Consider the following 8,498-nt stretch of genomic DNA (forward strand, 5'->3'; position numbering starts at 1 on the left):
CAGCCTGGGAGCTGCAACTACCGAAGGCTACACGCCCTAGAGCCCACGCTCCACAACAAGAGAAGCCACTGCAATGAGAAGCCTGAGCACCGTGACTAGAGAGTAGCCCCACTCTTTGCAACTAGAGAAAAGCCCGTGCAGCAACAAAGACCCAGCACAGCCAAAAATAAAATAAAGATATAGTCTGGTTTTAGTAAGTATACATATGTTCATAGAAAAAGCACTGAAAAGATACATATCAAGTTGCTAACTGGATAGCACACTTGTGAAATTTTTGTGTTTTCTTTTCACTCTATTTTGTTCTTTTAAAAAATTTTTTGTATTCACTGCTTTTAAATTTCTTAATAATTGAAATGAGTCACCTTTGTAAAACATTTTTTCTTAATCTTTTTCTTTTATAAAAGAAAAACAAGTGATCTGTTTTCAATAGGGTTTAGGAGAGATTCTCTGTAGCCAGTGTCCCAGAGGTTATTTTTGTAAATTTAAACACACATAGGAGAAATTGTATTGTCTTTTCAAAAGAGTCCCCAAAAGGTTTTGTAGGACCGACACACAGTGGTGATACATTCATACTAACTAATGAAAAGTCCACTCTAGCAATTCATAGGAAAACAGGACTTTGTAAACAGGCATAAGTGAACCCAGTATAGAAGAGACAAGATAATCAGCTTACACAAACACAGCTTGTGATAACTGTTTTCTTTTGCAATGAAGAATTGTCCTTATAAAATTACAGAGCAATGCAAAGCAACATTAATATCTGTCATCCAGCATGTCTTAGTAAATAGACAAACAGCAGTAGTGGAAACCAAGAAATGAGCTTCTTTTCTAATCTTGTCTGTGTTAGTTCATGTGTGGGCTAAACTGTTATAACAAAGAGACTCTAAAATGATGACTCAAACAGTGAGAACTAGATTGTATAGCCCCACCTGCTGCAAAAAAAGGTTGGTCCCCATCATCTCTACCTGCTAAAAGTTCAGGAAGAGGGGGGTACACAACAAAAAGAAAAGGGGTATTTGTTGTTGCTGTTGTTCAGTTGTTAAGTCATGTACCAACTCTTTGCAACCTTATGAACTGCAGCACGCCAGGCTTCCCTGTCCTTCACTAGCTCCTGGAGTTGGCTCAAACTCATGCCCACTGAGCTGGTGATGGCCATCCAACCATCTCATCCTCTGTCACTCGTCCACTTCTCCCCCTGCCCTCAATGTTTCCCAGCATTAGGATCTTTTCCAATGAGTCAGCTCTTCACATCAGGTGGCCAAAATACTGGAGCTGGAACTTCAGCTTCAGCATCAGTCCTTCCAATGAATATTCAGGGTTGGTTTCCTTTAGGATTGACTGGTTTGATCTGCTTGCTGTCCAAGGAACTCTCAAGAATCTTCTCCAGCACCATGGTTCAAAAGCATCAATTCTTCAGCACTCAGCCTTCTTTAGGATTCAGTTCTCACGTCTGTACATGACTACTGGAAAAACCATAGCTTTAACTATTGGAGACTAGCAAATAGTTGCAATTTCTGCTGCAAGGAGTAATTTTTAATGGCATACTTCTATCTTGAAATTTTGCATTCTTTTCTGTCCACCCACTTTCAGAATAAAACTGATAAATATTTCAGGTGCAGCCGCCAAGCAGCGCTGGCAGCCTCAGGCACCATTTCCTCACTGGGAGAGTCAGGGAACAGACTTTCCCCTCGAGCCTCTCGAGGGAGGGACTCTCTGCCAGCACCTCGATCTCAGCCCAGGGATACTGATTGCAGACTTCTGGCCTCCAGAACTGTGACAGAATACATTCCTGTTGTTTTGAGCCACCTCGGTAACTTTACAGCAGGAAATTAATACAGTGACTTTATATTTGACTTCAGACTTGGAAGTTTTTTCATAGCCACAGCCCTTGGCCATAATGTTCCAACCTGATTCTAGGATTACCCAGACACTGGAGTTAGCAACCTGAATTTAGGGGAGCATTTATCTAAGAAAAATAAATCTCTAACTCTCTCTAGGCAAAAGGAATGGTTATAATTGATATCCAGAGTTTCATAAAAGTCAGAATAAACCCAGGTGCCCTAGATGGGGAATCTGAGGTTGGAAAGAGGGAAGAAAATTCCCCAAGTTCATTTTCACTCATTAACTCATTCTGTAAATATTCACTGGACACCTGCCATGGGCCAGGCACTGTGCTCTGAACTGGGGAAACAATGATGTATAAGATAAAGTTCCTCGAGGGATGCCATCTAGTTCAGCTTTCAGTGAAAAAGAGAGAAAAAAAGAAAGAAAGCAAGCCTAAGATGGAGTAAATAAATTTGAGAAGCCCACTTTATGAAAAGATGCAGAAAAACACACAAAATGCTTTGTTACACCTCTCCAAACATTTTAACATCATAACATTTGTTCATTTTGTCTAATGTTTTATGAAAAAAGAAAACCTGCCTGAATGTGGAAATTAATCCAGGAGAAGGTCAGCATATCACCTGACACAGAAGAGGCCCCCAGGGCAGACACAGAAATGAAACATCCCCAAACACAAGGTATTATGAAGCAACATGAACATGAAGACAGAGCAGATGCATTTGCTTCTATTACCCTGTGTTTCGCAAAGGATCTCAAGATCCTATAAAAGATAAAAGCATGTATAGAGTTTCTTAATTTCTAAAGCTGAACTCTCTTTAGCAGCTGAATCAAATGAATGAAAAACTAAATCATCACGTTCACCAATCTACATAAAACCATTTTCCTCTATTGAAAGCTTACCGTCATACAAATTTTACTCTAGGTTTAAAAAAATCGGAAGCTGACACAATTATCTTTCTACACGGAGGGCAGAAGAATCATAATCATCTAGGGGGCAAACCTAAATTACCCAAAGGATTCGGCTACATAATCAAATTATCCAGTTCAAAGGGCAAGCTATATAATTCAAGATCATCAAGGAAAAGAAAAGCTCCGCTGTATTGCCTATAAGTTTCCACGGCTTCATATTTTCCTGTGAAATTGCCTTGATTCTTTCTTTTATTTTGCATCTTTAGACACAATCAGTGAGAATTTTTTTCATTGGAGAGTGGTAAAGTGACAAGCAATCTTGCTAAAGAAATCTAATATCACACATCCTGACAAATCTCTTTGGACTTTCCTCACTTCATTCAGAGATTCAGAAGTGTCTGACAGACTGGCAGGCCAGCCGGCCGGCAAGAATCATTTGCCTGAGGGCCTGAATAGCTTCCTGGGAAATTCTACCACCCAAGGGAAGCGCACAAAGGTCAGTCATAAGCTTGGCCCAGGAAAAAAGCCTCCCCTGTCCCGGAGGAAGGGTGATTCTGAGTGCAGCCCTGGTCTGTGAATTAGATTTGTCCAGCAGCCCAGCCCTCACAGTCTCAGAATCCCAGAGAGGTACGGAAAGAAAACTAAAAAAAAAAAAAAAATGCCACAGCAGCATTTTTAGCTAGAATTTGCTGATCAACTGTAACATCACTAAAAAGGAGTAGCCAGATATTAATATTATGCTCCTAATGAGAGGCATTCAGAACTGTTCTGCACTATCTATAAAGTATTCTCACCCCTCAAAATAATAACAATAACTGAAGCAGAATCAAATCAAGCCTCTGGACCTCATTATGACCAATTTCCAGGAAACTCAGGGAACAGAGGAGAATTTTGAACTGCACCCTGATGGTACAAGCGGCCAACAAATCCAATATGTGGAAAATTCCATGGGAAAAATGAGCAGTTTCCTTCAACAAATACATAGTTTTTGAAAGGAGTAAGTGAGAACTATTGTTGATGGCTCAAGAGACTCAAGTTGTTGTTCAGTCCCTCAGTCGTGTCTGACTCATTGTGACGTGACCCCATGGACTGCAGCATACTAGGCTTCCCTGTCCATCACCAACTCCCATAGCTTGCTCAAACTCATGTCTGTCAAGTCGGTGATGCCATCCAACCATCTCATCCTCTGTGGCCCCTTCTCCTCTCGCCTTCTATCTTTCCCAGCATCAGGGGCTTTTCTAATGAGTCAGTTCTTCGTATCAGGTGGCCAAAGTATTGGAGCTTCAGCTTCAGCATCAGTCCTTCCAATGAATATTCAGGACTGATTTCCTTTAGGATGGACAGGTTTGATCTCTCAGTCCAAGGGACTCTCAAGATTCTTCTCCAGCACCACAGATCAAAAGCATCAATTCTTCGGCACTCAGCCTTCTTATGGTCCAACTCTCACATCTACACATGACTACTGGAAAAACCACAGTTTTGGCTAGACAGACCTTTGTCGGCCAAGTAATGTCTCTGCTTTTTAAAATGCTGCCTAGATTTATCATAGTTTTTCTTCCAAGGAGCAAGCGTCTTTTAATTTCATGGCTGCAGCCACCATGTGTAGTGATTTTGGAGCCCAAGAAAATAAAGTGTCTCACTGTTTCCATTGTGTCTCCATCTATTTGCCATGAAGTGATGGGACCAGATGCCATGATCTTCGCTTTTTGAATATTGAGTTTTAAGCTAGGTTTTTCGTTCTCCTCTTTCACTTTCATCAAGAAGCTCTTTAGTTCCTCTTCCCTTTCTACCATACGGGTGGTGTCATCTGCATATCTGGGGTTATTGGTATTTCTCCTGGCAGTCTTGATTCCAGCTTGTGTTTCACCCAGAGAGTAAAGTGAAGTGAAGTGAAAGTTGCTCAGTTGTGTCTGACTCTTTGAGACCCCATGGCCTATACAGTTCATGGAATTCTCCAGGCCAGAATACTGGAGTGGGAAGCCTTTCCCTTCTCCAGGAGATCTTCCCAATCCAGGGATTGAACCCAGGTCTCCTGCATTGCAGGCAGATTCTTTACCAGCTGAGCCACTCAAGAGACACAACCAAACATACGTGTGGACCTTCTTTAGATCCTGTTTCAAACAAACCATCAATACAAAGATGTTCTTGAGACACTTGGAGAAAACTGAACATGGACTGAAAATACATAGAGAGTATATAAGGAATATATCTATTATTAAATACTTATTATTTTTTATCTTTTAAATATGATAATGGTGTGCTCATATTAGGGAAAGAGGTCCTTCCCTTTTAAAGATAATAATGAAGCACTTAAGGGTAGCTCAGCTGGTAAAGAATCTGCCTGTGATGTGAGAGACCTGGGTTTGATCCCTGGGTTGGGAAGTTCCCCTGGAGAAGGGAGAGGCTACCCACTCCAGTATTCTAGCCTGGAGAATTCAATGGACTTTATAGTCCATAGGGTCAAAAAGAGTCGGACACGACTGAGCGACTTTCACTTGTACTAAGGGTAAAATAATTTGATGTCTGGGATTTGCTTTAAATATCCCATTGGCGGCAGGACACTTTCTTAGTGGTGTTGTGGAGCAGAATCTATCTGCTAGTGTAGGGGACATGGGTTCAATCCCTGATCCAGGAAGATTCCACATGCCATGGAGCAACTAAGCCCATGCACCACAACTGCTAAGCTCTCTCCTAAGGTACTTTTCTGAACTGCCTTCCATGCCCAGCTCAAATCCTGCATGCAGGTATGCTTAGTCATGTCCAACTCTTTTGTAATCCCACGGACTATATATAGCCTGCCAGCCTCCTCTGTCCATGGAATTTCCCAGGCAAGAATACTGGTGTAGGTTGCCATTTCCTCCTCTAGGGGATCTTACCAAATCAGGGATCGAACCCATATCTCTTGGGTCTCCTGCATTGGCAGGTGGTTTCTTTACCTGGGAAGCTGTGCATCCTTTTTTAAAACTTTAGATAGTCCCCAGATACCATGAGCCTCTTCCCCTTCTCTGGACTCTCCTAGCACACATCTGTTGACATTTGTCATAGCTCAGTTTGTTTCCTTGGCTAATTTCTTAGTGTTTTGCATCCTTAGTGGGATTTAAGGCTCTCATATAGCAGGACACACAATGGGTTTTTTAATTCTCTCTTTTTTGTTGTTGTTGATTATTTTTTTTTAACTGGAGTATAATTGCTTTATAGGGCTCTGCTGGTGGCTCAGACAGTAAAGAATCTGCCTGCAATGCAGGAGACACAGGAGATGCAGGTTCGATTCCTAGGTTGGGAAGATCCCCTGGAGGAGGAAATGGCAACCCACTCCAGTATCCTTGCCTAGAGAATTCCATGGACAGAGGAGCCTGGTGGGCTACAGTCCATGGGTCACACAGAGTCAGACATGACTGAACGACTAACACACTAATACACACAATTGCTTCACAATGTTGTGTAAGTTTTTGCAACACAATAAAGTGAACTAGTTATGGGTTCACATGTATCTCCTCCCTTTTAGACCTCCCTCACACCCCACCCCATCCTACCCATCTAGGTCATCACAGAACACCGGACTGAGCTCCCTGTGCTTATAAAGCAGCTTCCCATTAGCTATCTATTTTATGCACGGTAGTATATATATATATATGTCAGTGCTACTCTCTCAGTTTGGTTGTTTTGTTTTTTGTTTTGTGTGTGTGTGTTTTTTGGTTGGCTACTGCTATTTTTTTTTTTTTTTTTTTTTTTTGCTTCATTGCATGACTTGCAGAATCTTAGTTCCCTGATCAGTGAAACCGCCAAATCCTAACCACTGGACAGCCAGGGACTTCCCAGTTTATTATTCTCTTGATGGAACAACTTCACCCCAGAATCTCTCCTAAATAATCTTGAGTAACTAGTATATCATGGAGATGTCTCTTTAAAAGCCCTGACCTAACATATAACACGTTGAAACAAGAATCTGGAAACCTGAGCTAGTCCTTGCATTAGTCAGAGGTGCAAGTGACAGAAAATTTGGAATGTACTGATTCAAATTACTGGAAAGTTGAGGTGTAAATTCAGAGACCTAATGGGATTTTCACTTCCCTCTCCCCCTCCCTTTTTCCATCTCTAAGCTCTGCTATTTGTAACAGACTCAGTTATTTTCAGCCAAGCTTAGAAAGCCTGAAAGAGAAGGTAATTTTTTTTCTTGCAACATGCCTATAGATAAACCTCAATGAAAGATTCTGACAAGGTCCATCCTGCAGCCACTTACAGTGGTTAGAGCAATGGGGCACTACAGTTGCCCAGATCTGGATCACACGTGGTCCCTGTGGCCAGTGGATAAGCAGACCCATGAGAACTTAATGAACTTAGCTATTAATGTCAGTCCCCTAGGTGACTGACAGTTCCCCAGGGGAAGGTTACCAAAAGAATGGGGGAAGGAATGCTGAGAAGAATCCTTCCATCCCCACCCTCACCTCCAAAAATGACCTCAACCACAGCCCTAGTTCTCAGCTGACAAATGGTCCTTGGCCAGTTGTTTAATAACAATTTAATAATTGTCACATTGTGTTGCATTCTTACTATGTATTAGATAATATGTCAGAACTTTGTGATATAAGTATGTGTACATTTATAAAGGAATATAATGTTTATGCATTTATCTCTAACCCTGTGGACAAGGCTAATGTTATTAGGCTCATTTCACAGTTGAAAAAACAAAGATTTAAATAGTCCAGAGAACCTGTGTCTTAGTTCAAAGGCTGCTATAACAAAGTACCACAGACTGGGTGGGGTGGGGGTTGGAGGTTTATAAATAACAGATATTTATTTCTGAGGGCTTCCCTTATGGCTCAGCTGGTAAAGAATTTGCCTGCAATGTGGGACACCTGGATTCGATCCCTGGCATGGGAAGATCCCCAGGAGAAGAAAAAGGCTACGCACTCCAGTATTCTGGCCTGGAGAATTCCATGGACTGTATAGTCCATGGGGTCACAAAGAGTTGGACACGACTGAGCAACTTTCACTTTCTTATTTCTCTTTTTTCACTTTCTCTTATTTCACTTTCTTAATTCTGGAGCCTGGAAATCCAAGATCAAAGGGGCAGCATGGTGAAGTCCTGGTGACAGCCCTCTTCCAGTTGCAGAAAACTGCTTCCTGGGTGTATCTTCATAGAAAGCAGAAAGAGAGCGAACTCTCTCTTGACTCTTTTATTTTTTTGGCTTCACCAGGTCTTCACTGTAGCATGTGGGATCTTCAGTCTTCATTGCAGCATACAGGATTTTTTCGTTGCAGCATGTGGGATCTATTTCCCCAACCAGGGCTTGAACCGGGGCCCTCTGCATTATGAGTGCAGAGTCTTAGCCACTGGACCACCAGGGAAGTCCCTCTCTTGACTCTTAAAAGGCACTAATCCTGTTCAGAGGGCTCCACTCTCACAACCTCATCTAATCCTAACCACCTCCCAAAGGCCCCCCTCCTAACACCATTGCTTTGGGAGGCAGTATGTCATGTTGTAATATATGAATTTTGAGGGGATACATTCAATCCATAACAAACTGCTCAATGCCACCTACAAGCTTTACAATTGCACGTTTGTGCTTCGATTTCTATGTGGAGGTTCTTAATCCTCACAGAGATGTTTTAAACGTAAAAAGGAAGTATACCAAGGTCTTTGAGAGATATTCCTTCCTCCAGCATGCCTGCCCCTGCATCTTCCCAAGGCTTCAAGGCCACCTCCTCCAGAGCTCGCCTGATTCCTCCATTGATGGGAGGGA

At 42.0% G+C, this 8,498-nt stretch overlaps 1 non-coding gene across 1 annotated transcript; it reads right to left on the reverse strand.

Annotated features, from left to right (window-relative positions):
- Positions 1-8,030: 8,030 nt before the first annotated feature.
- On the reverse strand, positions 8,031-8,103 carry TRNAM-CAU (transfer RNA methionine (anticodon CAU)). The gene has a single exon. It is a non-coding gene; the product is annotated as a tRNA-Met (tRNA).
- Between the last annotated feature and the right edge of the window lie 395 nt (positions 8,104-8,498).

This window comes from Muntiacus reevesi, chromosome 2, assembly GCF_963930625.1.
Source record: "Muntiacus reevesi chromosome 2, mMunRee1.1, whole genome shotgun sequence".
In the NCBI taxonomy this organism is placed as follows: domain Eukaryota; kingdom Metazoa; phylum Chordata; class Mammalia; order Artiodactyla; family Cervidae; genus Muntiacus; species Muntiacus reevesi.